This window comes from Heloderma suspectum, chromosome 6 (genome assembly GCF_057233095.1).
Source record: "Heloderma suspectum isolate Gila_16-S chromosome 6, 16-S_ref, whole genome shotgun sequence".
In the NCBI taxonomy this organism is placed as follows: domain Eukaryota; kingdom Metazoa; phylum Chordata; class Lepidosauria; order Squamata; family Helodermatidae; genus Heloderma; species Heloderma suspectum.
In genome coordinates this window covers 27,520,766-27,539,694 of record NC_139463.1, presented here as the reverse complement: position 1 = coordinate 27,539,694, position 18,929 = coordinate 27,520,766, and positions in this window count along the sequence as shown.

Genomic DNA, 18,929 nt, shown 5'->3' with positions numbered 1-18,929 from the left:
TAGGAGGCACTCCTTGCCACTGAGGCCACCTGAGCCTCAAGTGACAGAAATGGCTCAAGGAGAGCCCCCAAGCTACAAACCTGCTCCTTCAAAGACAGGCTGAGCACCCTCCATCTGGTCAGAGAAGAACAACTCACTACCAGCATCTCAAACTGTGGTGCTGGAGAAGACTCTTATGAGTCCCCTGGACTGCAAGGAGGTCAAATCAGTCCATCCTAAAGGAAATCAACCCTGATTGCTCATTGGAAGGACAGATACTGAAGCTGAAGCTGAAATATTTTGGCCACCTAATGCGAAGAGAAAACTCTCTGGAAAAGACCCTGATGCTGGGAAAGACTGAAGGCAAAAGGAGAAGGGGACGGCAGAGGATGAGATGGCTAGATGGCATCACCGATGCAATGAATATGAACTTGAGCGTGCTCCGGGAGAGAGCGCAGGACAGGAAGGCCTGGCATGCTATGGTCCATGGGGTCATGAAGAGTCGGACACGACTGAACGACTGAACAAGAACAACAAGTCCATTGTCACAGCAATGCACTGATTTAGCACATCCACTGCCTCACCTGATGAGGATGAAAAGGAGATGTAGAGCTGTGTGTCATCAGCATACTGATGACAGTGCACTCCAAAACTCCAGATGACCCCACTCAGCGGTTTGATGTAGATGTCAAATAGCATGGGGGACATAACTGATCTCTGAGGAACCCCATGCTGGAGAATCCACGGGGCCAAGGAATATTCCCTAAGCACCACCTTCTGGAGCCATCCATCCAAGTAGGAGTGGAACCACTGCAATGCAGTACACCCCACTCACAGCTCAGAAAGTCACCCCGGGAGGATACCATGGTCAATGGTACAGAAACAAGTGATCTAGGAGTATCAACAGGGTCATACTTCCCCTGTCTCTCTCCCAACATAGATAATCATACAGGGCAAACAAGGCTGTTTCCATGCCAAAACCTGGCCTGAACCCTGAGTGAAATGAATCCAGTAATTGGTCTCATCCAAGAATATTTGGAGCCAGTCAGCTACCACGCACTCAAGGACCTTGTCCAGGAAATGAACATTAGCCACCTGCCTAAAGTTGTTAAAAACTTCTGGGTCCAGAGAGGATTTCTTCAGGAGTGGTATCATCACTGCCTCTTTCAGATGGCACATGACATCTTGTAAGGTTTTAATCACTGCAAGGTGGCTGAGGGTGCTGGTTTTTGTTCTTCTTTTTTCCTTTCTATTACAGATTTCTCGATTGTTCTGCAGCCTTCCAGGCTGCCTGCACTTCCTGATCTGAAATATGGGAGGAATTACCTCATGATGTCTTCCCTTGGGCTTTAACTGAAGGGCAGGAAGTTGAGGAGGCTACAGGCTGCCATAGAACTGATTGTACCATGAAAGCCAGGACACTCACACACACTCCTTGGCCACCTCTTAAGTAAGACAAGCACAAGAACCCCAAACTCCATTCATGAGAATTCCTCCCCAAAAAATATTTCTTCTTTGAATTTCTTTTCTAAAGCAATTTCTTTTTTCTCAAATTGAATGAGAGTGGTCAAAAATACATGGAAGAAATGTTTGGCACATCACCAGTCTGAATAGTGTAGCAGTTCTTTTCTAAGGGGGTGGTGGGTTGATGCCATTTGGCCTCTGTTTCAGGCAGCAAAGCATATTGGGCTGGCATTGCCACTGCATGGGTGGCAAAAAAAAAAACCTCCTGAAAGGGTTACTGTATGCAGTGATGGTGTGACAAAGTGCTCCATGTCTGAATAAACATACTTCAAATTGCGCTGCATGCCAGCAATCCTGCACACCATTATATTGCTTCGATCCCCAATGGGAGCTAAGCCACTTAACGGCATGCAGGACTGTAGCCTCAGTTTGGCAGTGAATGTTTTCCATTGTAAAGCAAACAGCCTACAGGCTGGGGAGACTCATAGCAAAAGGAATTGAGTGCATCAAATATTCTAATTTGTAGTTCCAACAGATACATAAGCCTGCGAGCACCCAAAATTGCTTCTGATGTTCTATTTGTTGCATTACCTGCTTCTTTAAAAAAAAAAAAAAATTCTAGGATGAACATCAAAGAGCAACACTTTATTATGACATTTTGAAAGAAAACTTCATATCAGTAAAAGGTTTCCAGAAAGACTGCTTGTTTACTATGGCACTATTTGTATGTTGGAGAGATAAAGGGGAGGGGGAGGAATCTAAATAAAGCCTTGGTGCTTTGCGCAAAGGCATGATAATTATTCCACAAACACACTACTGTGTGAGAATGGAAGCAAGGGAGGGAGATTGTATCTTCAGCCTAAATGGCATTTCTGAGGCGCTGGCACTGAATGGATTTCTGCTGAGACTACAGCTCAAATTATAGCCCTCATGAAAGTAAACAGATTACAGTTTATTGGGGGGAGGATTTGAATGATGCTCCCAAAAGGCAGCTGGGGGGGAGGGGGGGAGGTTGGAATGGCAGAGTGCAGAGAGTGACATCAACAGATGGGGAAATGGCTGGTGATCTTGAAAGAACATAATTAGCCACATGCACAAAATCACGCCTAATGGCAACCCATTAGGGGAAGTAGGATTAGTAAAAGGAGGGTAATATCTTTATTAGGCCCAATGGAAACATCACAGAGTAATGAGCAAGCCTTTGAGTTGCACAGAGCTATTCTTCAGGCTGGATTTTATGCAAAAGAACAGGAAGGGAGGGGGGAAAGATGTTCCTGGACATGAGAGAAGAGCCCCCATCTGTGGGTTGCAAGATGGAGTGGAGGAAATGTTATGCACACTTAGGGACAAACTACATGTTGTGGTCAACACATAGTGTGTGTGTGAGAGAGAGAGAGAGAGAGAGATTTAATATGGAAATTGCCTGATCATGAGGACAGTGCATGGGGCAGGGGAGTTAACTCTTTCCCCCCATGCTACAGGCCCCCATGACTGTAATTTGCCTTGAGAGAGACATTTCCCTTGGTACCAAGGGCAATTTCCATCCTCAAGTGAGTGGCAGAAACTTCCAGAGCACAGGGGAAGAGACTGACCACCACCCACCCTTGTCTCTGTTGGAGCCTTGAGAACTTGACCAGTGGGAGAGAGCGGAGCATGGGAGAGATCTGCTGCAGGCTGTGAGAAACCTGGCTGCTATTTCCTGAACTTTGTTTTCCTGGCGTAGCTGTTGCAGTTCGTGGTGTTTATTAAAGCCTTAATGCATAGGAAAGATTTGGTTTATTGGGCTCTGGTTGACACACTACTGAAAGATAATAATTGATATTGTGTTGTAATGTTTGATTTTGCCTATTTGGTAATCAACCTGAAGGAGCCTGTGGGAAGGAGGACCAGCCAGCAGCTGCACCAGGTGGATCCTGAGCCTGCTTCTGCCCCCGCCCACAGGTACTTAAGGTGGGGCTGCCAGAGGCAGCGCCTCGGCGTTGCGCCAAGTGTGACACTAAGTGTGCACTTAGTGTCGCACTTGGAGTCGCGTAGGATCTGAAGACCTACCCACCTGCCTCTCCAGAGACACCAGCAGCCACAATACCAGCAGCAAATAGCAGCAGCAGAGGGCAGCAGCTTTAAAGACAAGGGGAAAGGGGCAAACATGGACTTTATCTGCTCCTTCTTAGCTGCTGTTCTCTTTTATCTCTGATCTTTTATATTCTTTTAAACTGTTGTGCATTTTATACCCTAACATTTTAATATGTGCCTGGGAGGACTATTGGGCAACTCAGGGGGTCGGGGAGGTGCCACCATAACTGTGGTCACAGGCAGGGGGAGGTATGGAGTTGGGGGATTAACAGGCCAGCTGAGGAGAAGAGGGGCTAGACACCTTACAGCTGTCCCCTCTTCTGGTTCTTCCCCCAACCTGATGGTTCCTGGCAGCCTTGGGCCTGGTGGTGCTGCTGCTGAATGCCAGGTCGGCCCAAAATCTCCCTCATCCATGATTTGATTGTGGATGAGGGGGCTGACCTGGCATGTATTACTGAGACCTGGGTGGGGGAACTGGGAGGGGTCACTCTCTCCCAGCTGTGCCCTCCTAGGTACTCGGTGCAGCACCAACACTGACTTGAAGGTCGGGGAGGGGGGGTTGCCGTGGTCTATAGGAATTCAATCTCCCTCTCCAGGCTTCCTGCTCATTCGAGTGCAGATCTTGAGTGTTTGTACCTTGAGTTGGGTACCCAGGACAGATTAGGGATTCTGTTGGTGTACCGCCCACCCCGCTGCCCATCAGACTCCCTGCCTGAGCTGACGGAGGTGGTCTCGGACTTGGTGTTGAGGACCCCCAGGATGATGGTCCTGGGGGATCTCAACTTCCATGCCGAGGCCACTGTATCCGGGGCGGCTCAGGACTTCATGGCCACCATGACAACCATGGGACTGTCCCAACATGTCATCGGCCCAACGCATATAAAAGGACACACGCTTGATCTGGTTTTCTCGACTGGGCAGGAGGATGGTGATCTGAAAGTGGAGGAATTAACATCTGTCCTTTTGTCATGGTGAGATCACTTCCTGCTGAGGTTTAGACTCCTGGCGGCCTTTCCCCTCTGCAAGGGTGAGGGACCTATTAAAATGGTCCGCCCCCGGAGATTAATGGATTCCGATGGATTCTAGAGGGCTCCGGGGGATTTTCCTGCTGGTATGGCTGGTGCTCCTGTCGAAGCCCAGGTCGCTCTGTGGAATGCAGAGATGACTCGGGCAGTTGACACGATCGCGCCCAAGCGCCCTCTCCCTCTGAGCAGAGCCCAACCAGCTCCTTGGTATACACCTGAGCTGAGGGCAATGAAGCAAGAGGGGAGACGGCTAGAACGCAGGTGGAGGAAAACTCATGGATGAGGGAGAGCCAGGGCCTGCAGGAGAAGCCACCACTGCCACCACCATCGGGGAAGAGGCGTGCTTGCCGCCGCTGGGCCTGCTGCCACCGCCGCTGGGCCTGCTGCCGCCGCCGCTGCCACCACCACCAGGCCTTCCTTGTGGACTTCTGCCTGGCAGACCGCCAGTCCCTGCAGGACCAGGCCCCCAGGTACCGAGCCAGCTGTGCTGCTCCACCTGCCCCTCCCTGGAGGGGCTATATAAGCTGGCTGGCTGAGGTGGCCTGGGAGAGCCAGGGCCTGCAGGAGAAGCCACCACCACTGGGGAAGAGGCGTGCTTGCCGCCGCTGGGCCTGCTGCTGCCGCCGCTGGGCCTGCTGCCGCCGCCGCTGCCACCACCACCAGGCCTTCCTTGTGGACTTCTGCCTGGCAGACCGCCAGTCCCTGCAGGACCAGGCCCCCAGGTACTGAGCCAGCTGTGCTGCTCCACCTGCCCCTCCCTGGAGGGGCTACATAAGCTGGCTGGCTGAGGTGGCCTGGGAGAGCCAGGGCCTGCAGGAGAAGCCACCACCACCACCACCACCGGGGAAGAGGCATGCTTGCCTCCGCTGGGCCTGCTGCCGCCGCCGCTGGGCCTGCTGCCGCCGCCGCTGCCACCACCACCAGGCCTTCCTTGTGGACTTCTGCCTGGCAGACCGCCAGTCCCTGCAGGACCAGGCCCCCAGGTACCGAGCCAGCTGTGCTGCTCCACCTGCCCCTCCCTGGAGGGGCTTCATAAGCTGGCTGGCTGAGGTGGCCTGGGAGAACCAGGGCCTGCAGGAGAAGCCACCACCACCACCACCGGGGAAGAGGCGTGCTTGCAGCCGCTGGGCCTGCTGCCGCCGTCGCCGCTACCACCGCCACCAGGCCTTCCCTGTGGACTCCTGCCTGGCATTTTTAAGGGAATTTTAATTGTTTTGTTTGTTTGTTTTATTTTGTGGGGGGGATTTTGTTGTGTTTTTAGGGGTGGGTAGCCTGCCTGATAGGCGGGAGCGAGGGGGCATGTGTCCACCTGATGGAGGCAGTCGGGGGAGTGTTGGGGGCCAGAACATACCGAGGCTGGGCGGCAGGCGCTGGCGGAGCGCTAGGGGCAGGCCATGCCAGGTAAGGGGAACAAGGGAGAGATGTGTAGTATCTCTCCCCTGCTCCGGGCCTGTCCAGAGCCAAAGGATGGCTGGGGGAGGCGTGACCCCATCTTCTGGCCTTCGTTTGCTGCTCTGCAATGCCAGGTCTGTTACCCAGAAAACCTCCCTCATCCATGACATGATCCTGGATGAGGGTGCAGACCTGGCATGTATTACGGAGACCTGGCTGGCCAAGGCTGCTGCTCCAACCCTTGCAGCCATGTGTCCAGCTGGATTTTCGTATGCACAGCAGCCGAGGGCTGGGGATCGGGGAGGGGGAGTGGCTGTTATCTACCGAGAGTCCTTGGTCTTCACCAGACCCCCTCTCCGGGAGACCAAGGTTGTTGAGTGCATGTACTGGAGGTTGGGCCCGAAGGGCAGTCTGGGGATTCTGCTCGTGTACCGTCCACCCCGCTGCACGACTGACTCCCTGGCCGAGGTGCTTGAGGTGGTCTCTGATGTGCGTGTACAGTCCCCTAACTTACTGGTGTTGGGGGACTTCAATGTACATTCGGAGGCCATCCTCACAGGAGCACCTCGGGACTTCATGGAGACCATGGCCTCCTGGGAGCTGCACCATATTCTAACTGGGCCCACCCATGTAGCCGGTCATGAACTAGACCTTGTGTTTGTTTCTGGAGAAGCGGGGAGTGATCTGGAAGTCGGGGGTATATCCACCACCCCCTTGTCATGGTCAGATCACTATCTGGTGATGTTGGACTTCTCGGTTCCACAACCCCTCCGCAGGGGTGGAGGACCCATTAAAATGGTCCGCCCCAGGCGTCTTATGGATCCAAATGGATTCCTGAACGCGCTTGGGGATTCTCTGGGGCATGCCAACGGCCACTCGGTCGAGACCCTGGTGGGTGGCTGGAATGCCGCAATCACTGGGGCATTAGATCGGGTGGCTCCGAAACGCCCTCTCCCCCTGAACAGGGCTCGGACTGCACCATGGTTCAATCCGCGGTTACGAGCTCTGAAACAGGAGGTGAGATGGCTAGAGCGCCGGTGGCGGAAGTCTCGCTCCAAAGACGATCAGACACGGGCTAGAGCTATATCTTCAGCCTATCACGTGGCGGTGAAGGCAGCAAAAAAGGAATATTATGCTGCCTCCATCGCGTCTGCAGAGTGCTGCCCCAGGAGGCTGTTCCAAGTGGTCCGGAGCCTGGTCGGTCCTGTGGCTCCGGAACCACTGGAGCATTCTAAGGCCTCCTGTGAGGCTTTGGCAAGGCACTTTGCAGATAAAATTGATCAGATTAGGTGTGTTACTCTGCACACTGTGGATACAGTTAGTGAGCAAGAGGCGGCCTGTGGCAAACCGGTTTTGTGGGATCGGTTCCAGCTTCTTCCTCCTGATGAAGTGGACAAGGTGCTTTCATCTGTAAGGCCAACCACCTGCTTACTTGATCCTTGCCCATCTTGGCTCATTATGAGCTGCAGAGAGAGACTGGGTGAGGGGATCAAGGTGGTGGTGAATGCCTCCCTTGAGGAGGGAGTGATGCCATCAGCCCTCAAGGAGGCAGTGATAAGACCGCTCTTAAAGAAGCCCTCCTTGGATCCTCAAGTTCTGAACAACTTTCGCCCAGTCTCAAATCTGCCATTTTTGGGCAAGGTGATTGAGCGGGTGGTGGCGGTGCAGTTGAAGGCACACTTGGAAGAAACTGATTATCTAGACCCATTTCAGTCGGGCTTCAGGCTTGGGCATGGGACAGAAACGGCCTTGGTCGCCTTGGTGGATGATATGAGGAGGGCTCTGGATAGGGGTGAATGCTCCTTCCTTGTTCTCCTCGACCTCTCAGCGGCTTTTGATACCGTTGACCACGGTATCCTCCTGGACCGCCTGGAGGGGTTGGGCATTGGAAACACTGTATTGCGGTGGTTCCAGTCCTTCCTCTCTGGCAGGTACCAGAGGGTAGCACTGGGAGAGGAGGTTTCGGACCCGTGGCCACTTACTTGTGGGGTGCCACAGGGTTCCATCCTCTCCCCGATGCTATTTAACATCTATGTGAAGCCACTGGAGGCTATCATCAGGAGGTTTGGGGTGCAGTGTCATCAATATGCGGATGACACTCAGCTCTACCTCTCATTCAAATCTTCACCAAGGTTGGCCGTAGAATCCCTGTCCAAATGTCTGGAGACGGTGAGTGGCTGGATGGGGAGGAATAAGCTGAAGCTCAACCCTGACAAGACCGAGGTACTTTTGGTGGGAGACAAGAGGAGGCTGGGGGATGTTGACCTGGTGTTGAATGGGGTACAGCTACCCTTGAAAGACCAGGTCCGCAGCCTGGGGGTCATTTTGGACTCCCAGCTGTCCATGGAGGCTCAGGTGTCAGCTGTGAGCCGGACAGCGCTGTATCAACTCCATCTGATACGGCGGCTGCGCCCCTACCTTCCCGACCATCTGCTCCCATCGGTAGTACATGCCCTGGTCTCCTCTCGTTTAGACTACTGTAATGCGCTCTACGTGGGGTTACCCTTGAAGACGGTTCGGAAACTGCAGCTGGTACAGAACGCGGCGGCTCGCCTGATTAAAGGCAGCCGCCGGCGAGATCACATCACTCCAGTGCTGAAGGAGTTGCACTGGTTACCAGTTGTTTTCCGGGCCAAATTCAAGGTGTTGGTTTTGACCTTTAAAACCCTATATGGTTCCAGCCCAGCCTATCTTAAGGAGCGCCTCCAGCAACACCAGACAGGCCGCTTAACAAGATCAGCCTCGGATGGCCTTCTCTCTGTCCCATCAGCCAGGACAGCTAGAATGGTGGGGACGAGGGAGAGGGCCTTCTCTGTGGTGGCCCCCACTCTGTGGAACTCCCTCCCTAGGGAACTCCGTCATGCCCCCTCTTTAATGAGCTTCCGTCGTGCATTAAAAACATGGTTGTTCAGGCAGGCATTTGGGGTGGGTTAGGGTATTTTTTTAAAAAAAATATTATGGTAAAATTTTATTGTTTTAAATTGTTTATGGTGGGTTGTACATCGCCCAGAGTGGCTGGGTGACCAGTCAGATGGGCGATTAATAAATGTAATAAATAAAATAAATAAAAAAACTCATGCTGAGTCTGACCGAACACAGGTAAGAGCCCACTATTGAGCCTACTCTGTAGTGGTGAGAGTGGCAAAGAGACAGTTCTTTTCCACCAGCATTGCATCATCTCAGTGTCATCCAGCGGAGCTTTTCCAAGTGGTTCACAGCCTGTTACATTCTGGGCCAGGGAGAGAGACGGTGGAACCCTCGGTAGCACGCTGTGACAAGTTTGCACGGCACTTTGAGGATAAAGTCGCTCAGATTCGTCATGAATTGGACACCACCATTAATGCAGTTCCATTGGTAGAGGCGTTCAGAGCACCGTCTGGTCCAGTTTTATTGGATGAGTTTCAGTTACTGAGGCCTGAGGATGCGGACAAGGTGCTTGGCCAAGTCCGATCGACCACTTGTGTGCTTGACCCTTGCCCTTCATGGCTTATTAAATCAAACAAGGAGGGGTTGTCCGGCTGGGTCCAGGAGGTTGTAAATTCCTCCTTGAGAGAGGGAGTGGTGCCTGCCGCTTTAAAAGAGGCAGTAATTAGACCACTCCTGAAAAAGCCTAACCTGGACCCAGAGGATGTTAACAATTATAGGCCAGTGGCCAACATCCCCTTCCTGGGCAAGGTGCTTGAGCGGGTGGTTGTAGGACAGCTCCAGACACTGTTGAATGAAACGGATGATCTAGATCCATTTCAATCGGGCTTCAGGCCTGGTTTTGGAATGGAAACTGCCTTGGTCGCCCTGTGGGATGACCTCTGCCGGGAGAGGGACAGGGGGAGTGCGACCCCGTTGATTCTCCTGGACCTCTCAGCGGCTTTCGATACCATCGACCATGGTATCCTTCTGGATAGGTTGTCTGGGTTAGGAGTTGGAGGCACTGCACTACAGTGGTTCCGCTCCTACTTGGATGGCCGATTCCAGAAGGTGGTGCTGGGGGATTATTGCTCTGTGCCATGGCAATTGTGCCATGGGGTTCCACAGGGCTGTATTTTATCCCCCATGCTGCTTAACATCTACATGAAACCGCTGGGGGAGGTTATCCGGAGGTGTGGGCTGAGGTGCCATCAATATGCAGATGACACCTAGCTCTACCTCTCTTTCTCATCAAAACCAGGTGAGGCACTGGCTGTTCTGAATCAGTGCCTGGGCACAGTAATGGACTGGATGAGGGCCAATAAACTGAAACTCAATCCAGACAAGACGGAGGTACTGTTAGTGGGTGGTTCGTCTGCCTGGCTAGGTGATATTCAACCTGTTCTGGAGGGGGTTGCACTCCCCCTAAAGGATCAGGTTCATAGTTTGGGGGTGCTCTTTGATCCAGAACTGTCACTTGAGGCACAGGTGAACTCAGTGGCATGGGATGGAGCATTTTTATCAGCTTAGGCTGGTATACCAACTACGCCCTTATATGGACAGAGATAGCCTAGCTACAGTTATCCATGCTCTGATAACTTTTCGTCTGGATTACTGCAATGCGTTATACGTGGGGCTGCCTTTGAAAACGGTCCGGAAACTTCAGCTGGTCCAAAATAGGGCAGCAAGATTGTTAACAGGGACTGGCCTGCGAGCTCATATTACGCCAGTACTTTTTCAGCTGCACTGGCTGCCAGTCCATTTCCGGGCCCGATTCAAAGTGCTGGTATTAACATTTAAAGCCCTCAACGGCTTGGGGCCAGGTTACCTGAAGGATCTCCTCCTGCCATATGTGCCTGCCCGGACCTTAAGATCATCCTCAGCGGCCCTTCTCCGTGAGCCGCTCCAAAGGAAGTGAGGCGGGTGGCTACTAGGAGGAGGGCTTTTTCTGCTGTGGCACCCCGGCTGTGGAATGAGCTCCCTAGTGAGGTTCGCCTGGCGCCTACATTGTACTCCTTTCGGCGCCAGGTGAAGACCTTTTTATTTTCCCAGGCATTTTAGCTTTCTAAATTTGTATCTTTGCTGTTTTAAATCTGTATTTTAAACTCCTGCACTGCTGCTAGGTTTTATTGTGGTGGTATTGTTATACTGTGGTTTTAATGTTCTATATATTTTAAATTGTCTTATTGTGTGTTGTTTGGTTTTAGTTTTTGTGAACCGCCCAGAGAGCTTCGGCTATTGGGCGGTATAGAAATGAAATGAAATAAATAAACAAACAAACCTGAATTGTTATAATGAAATGAGTAGTTTATGATTGTAATGAGGTCCTACTATAATGATGTCTTGGTATGCTTTGTTGTTGTTGCTTTGCTGTTTTGTTAGCTGGTTTGGGCACTTTTTGTGGAAAAGCAGCATGATGATGATGAATTTTGAGTAGTGGGGGTTTGGGGTGGAGCTGTGTTACAGGTAGAGATGCTGGAGAAATCTGCAATGGATTCAAATGAGTTCAGATTTCTATGAATCCCACCTACAGAGTCAGCAGCACACTGGCTTTTTCTAAGTCACATGGATTCCGCGGACTTGCAAACCATTTTTTTTTTAATCTTTCTGGAATTGCATGCAGACTTGGTCATCGAAAAATGCAAAAAAAAATGGGGGAAAACCACCAACTCAAAATGTGCATTTTTCCTCATAGGCTAAAGCATGAAAATGCAGATTTGGGGGATTTGTGCATTTGAGCAAATGCACATTTTTAGAAATGCACATTTGTGCAAGTGTGCATTTTCCAATGCAAATGCAAGTTCAGGAAATTGAGAAAAATCCAGTTCCATCAACGAGCATCCCTAGTTACAGGTGGAAAGGAATGCTTAAAAAAAAAATCCTGCACATTATGGTTCCAATCTGGATTGTCCCTCCTGTGGCTGCTATTTTAAAAGAAACCCCAAAACACAAAATGGCAAGCTACACATTAATGTAATGTGGAGTTGTTCCCTTAGGCTGCAATCCTATATGCAATTAGAGTAGGTCCCCTGATCATGGGACTTCCTTCTGCATCAACATGCATAGGATCAGGCTAAGTATTCGGTTAGTTAGACTGTGGTCACTGCAAAAAATAAAGATCTCAGGTTGCACTGAAAGTACTCTTCTCCCTTTGAAAATATAAATGCCAACTGTATTTGAATCTGTCTGTAGCGCTAATCAGAACACATGGGTCCCTTGTAAGGCAGGGAGCAGAAGCAGAGAAAATATGGTTGTCCTTATATTAGCAGATCTGGAGATTCATTTTAAGTGTTACCCAAGGCATGTTTTGTTCCCTGCCTTCCCACCTAGATAGAAGTCTGCATGGTACGAAGATGTAATGAACCATGTTTGGGATTGTGTTTGTAGGGGAGGATGAGTGTGTAGCTCAGTGGTAGAGCCCCTGCTTTGCATGCAGAAGGTCCCAGATTCAATCCCCAGCATCTCCAGGAAGGTCAGGAAAAACTCCTTCCTGAAACCCTGGAGAGCTGCTGCCAGTCAGTGTCGACAATACTGGGCTAGATAGACCCATGGTCCAACTCAATATAAGGCAGCTTCCTACAGTATGCCCCCATGAGATCCCTTGAAGGGAGATGAGAGAACTTCAGTATCCAACAAGAATGGAACAGACACAGGGCGACAGGAATGACAGTTGGGATGTGGGTGGCAATTTGGTCAGATGACAATTGGGAGAGGGCCGTAAATGGTGGGCAGAGGGTTTTAGCTGACTGGGAATAGGTTTGGGTTAGGATATTTATTTATTTAATTTATTTGTACTATTTCTTGGCCGTCTTTCAGGGCAGGAGCCCTCCCAAGGCAGCACACAACAATAAAAACACATCATTAAAAACCAATGCGGTATTAAAAATGATAAAAACACAATAAAAACAGTAAGAACACAATAAAAACAGCAATAAAAACTGCAACAAAAACAGGAGCAGAGATTACTAGTTTTAATCGCATTCATCCCAGACTGCAGTTCACTGTGAATTTGTTTCCATTGTTCCTCAGATAAATAATCGGTTGCTGTCGCTGGTAAAGATCAGTGAAACCCATGCTAAAAGATTTGAACACCTACCATACTGCCTACAGTTACAAGTGAGTACAGTCAAATTGTGACAAGGGCATCTAAACTAGGGCTGTGCAGGGACTCTCTGATCTGACACGGCTTCAGAGGTGGGCCTGATCTGGCTCGAGCTGATTGTGGGGGCCCTGACCCACCTCGGCCCCAAACTTGAAGCGTCCCCTTGACGCCCCCATGCAACCCCCCAGCTCCTTACCTGGGCTGCCACCGCCTCCTCAGGCCTGGATACGCAGCGACTGGTCTTCTTCCAGGCAGTTGCCATTTTTAAGATGGCAACCTCCTGGAAGTTCCAGGAAGTTGCCATTGTAAAAATGGTGACTCCTTGCAAGAAGAGTCACTGCACGTCAAGGTCTCAGGAGATGGCGGCAGTGTGGCAGAGCACAGCGGCGGCACGCAGAGGCAGCACAGAGCGCAGAGGCAGCACGGCATGCAGCGGCAGTGCACAAAGGTGGCAGAGGCAGTGCAGCAGCAGTGCGGCAGCAGAGGTGCGGTGGCGGTGCGGCAGCAGCGAGGAGAAGGCAGCTCAGGTAAGGACCTGGAGGCGGTGGGGGGGCTGGGCCGGGGGCCGAAGCGCACCGAGCCCCCGACCCACTCCGGGCCACTTCGTGCCCCCTCCACTTCACCTTGGAAGGGGCACAAAATGGCCCAAAGCAGCCCATTTCGACTCAGGGTTCAGGCCTTGTACAGAAGCAGTGCACAGCCCTAATTGAAACTGCAGACCGCTTGGCTGTTGCACCCAAACTCCAGACAGCTGCCACTTTGGGGTGTGGTGAGGGTTAAACAATTATTTGAACTCTCATGTTGTCACTGTGGGATGGCTATTGACAAACACCAACAGCTGGAAAGAATTTGGGGTAGGGGAGGGGCACTCTCATAAACAAATTTGCCTAGTTCCAAAAATGCAATTATCCTAATTTGGTTTTTCCACTATATTACCTTCTTTTTTAAAGGAAAAGTTTTGAATTTAGTCAGCTGAGGCTTTACATGATTTTTTTAAACGTTCACAAAAATTAATAGTTGTTGTTGTTGTTTTAAGTATCCTTCAACACGGATTTTCAAAAGCTGAACTTTGAAATGTTCACTACCGCTCCTTCCTCACGAAACACAATCCAAGTGTGTCACCATTGGGAAAAGTGCACTGCGCATCGACAAAAGAGAAGACCTTCTCTGTGGTGGCATCCCAGCTTTAGAATGACTTTCCAAGGGATTTACGATGGGTGCTGATTCTGTATTCTTTTTCGGTGCCAAATATAAAAATTCCTGTTTGCCAAGGCATTTTCAGATTTTTGAAATTCTAAAATTGTAAATTGTAAATTAATTTTAGATGGATTGGTCTGTTTGGTGGCTTTATGATTTTTATGTCGCTATCTAATTTTACTGCTCTTGTGTAATATTGTTTTTATAATTTTACATACGCCGCCCTGGGATTGCCTTTAGTGAGGAAGGGGCACTATTGAAAATTTCAAAGTAAAACAATAAATCAGTGTTGATCCCACAAATCTAATGTTTGCCCAGCCCTGCCTTAAGACATGGTTAACTGAGAGTCAAAGAGCAAAGAAGAGACACACCCAGGGAGATTCAAGAGGGAACAGAAATGTGCTTCTTAAAGATCTACTTACATCTATCACACCCCTGAGGGAGAAGCCCTGCCCTTCACAACCTGGAAAAATTCATCCAAGATGAACTCCCTCCCCTCTCATGGCTTGGATGGTAAATGTTCATGCTCACACTGAGATGTGAAAGTATCTCTAGGTAATCCTTTTGCTCGAATGCAGGGTGGTAGGGAGGAGCAGAATTAGAAAATGCATTGCAGGGGCATATATTAGCGTTTCTCGAGGCCTCTGGAGAGACTTGCAGAACGAGCATGTTCACCTACAAAAGTGCACAGGAGTGAGCTTTTCCAGGCCCTCACATCTTAATTGGCTAACAATATAACACAGGAAAAGCAGGTCAGAGAGACAGAGTGATTTGTCAAGCTTATTACTAACGCTGGGCAAGTTCAGTGTGTAGCCCTCTTGGGGAGCCAACATGTTCTGTACTGAGCAAGGGAGAGAGAGAATGGATGGAGCCAGGCAGCAAATCTAAAGATAAATGATTCGTGAACAACTAGGCAGCCAAGATCTTTGCCTGCACGTAACGGAGAAAAGTTGAGATAAATAATCGGATGTGCATCCTTCAGGAGCAATGAAGGAAACGTAAAGAGACAAGGGTGCCGCTCTCAGTATGATATGGTGAAAGGGGGATTTATAAGAATGTCTAACCATTAGCTACGGAATAAGCTGAAATCAAAGCAATTACGTCCCCCAAACGGGAAGCGATCATTGCATTCTGCTTGCTATTCTTCAGGATCTGGATGGAGAGCTATGCCCAATTTTTGTCCCTGTGCTCGAGGTGATGGGATGCTGCTGGCTACAAAGTGACAAAGGGATAAACCTCAGCTTCAGCAACCGACAGTGCAACAAGATCACAGCATTTCTCAGTAGACCTTCTAAAAGCCACCTTTGCCATCAAGGGCCAGAATTTGCCTCAAGGAGAATGAAACAGTGGTTGGCTGCACCTTCAGTGATGCCACCCTGGAAGATGTCAAGGTTATGACTGGATATAAACCTTAGTAGGTGACAATTTCATTCAGTTCAATGGATGTGGGAGAAAGAGAAATGGACAGGCAGAGAGGGTTCTGAATGCTTAGTTCATCAAAGTCTGGGGTTGAATCCTTTTGCATTCAGCGACACTTCTGGTTCTGAATTAGGGTTGCCACCTCTTTTTTCTGACAGGCTCCTCATCTTTAACAGCTAACAGCAAATTGCAACATGACCATCTTCATGCTGGGAACAGTTGTACCTATTGAATTCATCTGGTGCAGATGGGTAAGAATTTGTTCATTTTATTTTTATTTTATTTTATTGTAAGAACTTACACAAATTTGCAAATTGCTTCAGAAGCGGGATGGAAAGAACTGGAGATTTAAAAACGCTGAATGTGGGAGAAAGCAAAACTGACAGAATCACCCATCCCTAAACACTGGAGGAGGGGAGGGGACAGATGAAAAATCTCAAGGACACAGAGGAAGGAAGGTTTGTTGGCCCAATTCATTTTGAGAGATTCTTCCTCAGGAGCATTTTGATGCACAACAGTGTGTCCTCAACCATTCCCTCCGTTGGTAATCATGCAGACTGTGAGTATGAGGCCATGCCTGCTGACTCCACCCCAGCTCTCCACATGTTGGTGGGAAACCATTTCTGAAGGGGAGCCTGGTGTATGCATATATCCCCCTGCTCATGACTGGGAAACCTGTATAATCAACATTCCTAATCATAGGGGGAACCTAGATACATATGAGGGCCGTGGTGGCTTAGTGGTTAAGACGCTGAACTGCGAACCGGAAGGTCGGCAGGACAGCAGTTCGAGACCCGAGTGCTGCGTGACGGAGTGAGCTCCCGTCTTCAGTCCTAGCTCCTGCCAACCTAGCAGTTCGAAAGCAAGAAATTGCAAGTAGATAAATAGGTACCGCTTTGGCGGGAACGATAACAGCATTCCGTGCACCTTGATGTTCAGTCATGCGGCCACATGACCACAGAAGCGTCTTCAGACAGTGCTGGCTCTTCGGCTTAGAAATGGAGATGAGCACCACACCCTAGAGTCGGACATGACTGGTTGGGGACACCTTTACCTTTTTTTTTTTTTTAGATACATATGGCAGGCTTGCCTTTGCACATATTTCCTTTAATGTATGGATGGTGGGGGTGAATCTGATGGAGACAATGGGAGGGACCAGCAAGTACAGCACTACTTTCACCCATCGTGTGATTTTGCTCATGCGAAGGGAACACCCAAGGAGGGCTGAAGAATCCCTATTTAAAAAAAAAATACCTTCGGCCAATAACCCTGCCTTCCTGTGCGCTTTTGAGACTTCATCTCTCCTTCCTCCCCCAATTTTTGGTACCTTCCCACCTTTCTTCAACACAGGCCATAGGCAAGCAAAAGGAGTGAGCTCCCACAGAAGTTATTAAGCATGTCACATACATCTCAAGACAACTTCCATCCATCTCAAAGTACAGTCTATCTCATTATGATCCTGCTTTGGCATTAAAATCTGCAGGAGAACCCTCTTGAGGGCATCATTATCCCACAGAGGCCTGTTTGTCAGGCACACATGAAAGGGCTTTCTCCTGTGTAGGGATGTACAGATTTTGTTACACAGATTGTTTCACAGATTGTCAGGTGTCTTTCATTCCGTCATCCAACTGTTGATGGAAATGGCTTTCTTTTAAAACCAGAATTTTGTTCTACTCATGCTAATTCACAATAGCACATAAGTAGTGCTAATGCACATTTGCACAAGTGTGCTAATGCACATTGGTTAATGCAAATTAGCACTAATGCAAATTAGCACAAATCCCTCCCCAAAGTGAAAAACTGATCCGCAAGTCTGCAAAATCAATGTGACTTGGGAAAAGCTGATCCACTACAGAATCTGCAAAGTCGGATTTATGGAAATCCAAACTCATTTGAATCCGTTGCAGATTTCTCCGATGTTCCTACTCCTGTGTCACCCTCAAACTGTGGAATGCACTCTCTCAAGAACTATGATTGTTCTCCACTGTCTTGGCTTTCAGAAAAGATGTGAAGATACATCCTTTTAATTTAGCCTTTTAAATTATGTAGTTCTATAAATCCGACTTTGCAGATTCTGGGTGACCAGCCAGATGGCGATTAATAAATTTAATAAATAATAAATAAATAAATAAATAAATAGGGAGATGGTGGGCTCTCCATGGTTGGTGGTATTCAAGCAGAGACTGGACAGCCATCTGTCAGGGATACTTTAAACTGGATTCTTGTCAGGGGGTTGGACTCGATGGCCTAAATGTCCCTTCCATAGGCTTGCTATGTTCCTAATTTGTCATCCTATAACCAACGTGTTCCTCGTAGCCATTTTTTTTTAAGAGACCCCTGCATGATATTTAATATTCTCGAAACGGTGCTGCACTATCAGCACCAGTGTGTCCACTGTAAGAGAAGTGTGCAGTATAACATGACACATTTTGAAAACCCCTGACTGGCATAATAGGGATCCCATTTGGCTGTGGCCGTTAATGTCAGTGCTATGACAGTGACAATAATTCCCGTCTTTTTGTATTTATATCCCTCGTCAGTTAAAGCACGGGTTCGGCAATGACAGGAAGGACTCATAATTGTTTTACAGAAGCTATTAAAATGCACTATTAAAATAAGCCTAATGAATAGAAATTAATATCCGTTAGGGCAGCTCTGACCTCCTGTCTTACAGGTTCCATTTATGTCTTGTTTGATGAAAGTTCTTAGAGACTACGAAGTGAAAGGGCATCCTGATTTATGAACAAGACTTATTGTTGCAGTGGCAGATTTGTATAATGAGAAATATATTAAATCTAATGAAGGGAAAGCGTGCTACCACGGCTCTAAGGCTCCGCCATGATTAAGCGATTCAATATCCCTCAGTGCCTTAATTTAGACAATGCATTGGGGGCACAGAGGCGAGCCACCATTGTGATCGTCTCCCGTATTAATGACGAATGCTCAACAGTGACAACTATTTGTTTTCTTGTTTAAGTTGTGGTGATAAAGTAGGAAGCCATGTGGAGAGCTATACATTAAGAAGACAAATGCCTGGGGTGCAAATCCCTCACCGATCGCTACACAAGCAAAATCTGTCAGCAACCATTTCGTGCAATCCACACATGGCAAGGCCATTTCCAAAGATGCAAACTCAATGTCACTCTGTCAGCCATAGCATGACTCATGCTAGCTGACAAGTGCTAGAGGTTACCCATTGGAACACCTTCTGCAGTCCTCTCAAAGAAGAATGGGGCCATCAGATCCACCAGTGATGACTTGAGTGTTTTCGTCTTGTGGCATCCAAGTAGAGACGCTGCACCTCAAGGACATCAATGAGTGGCATTTGAAAACCAGCTTTAAGGGGAAAGGCTGGCTTGCTATGATCCTGGGAG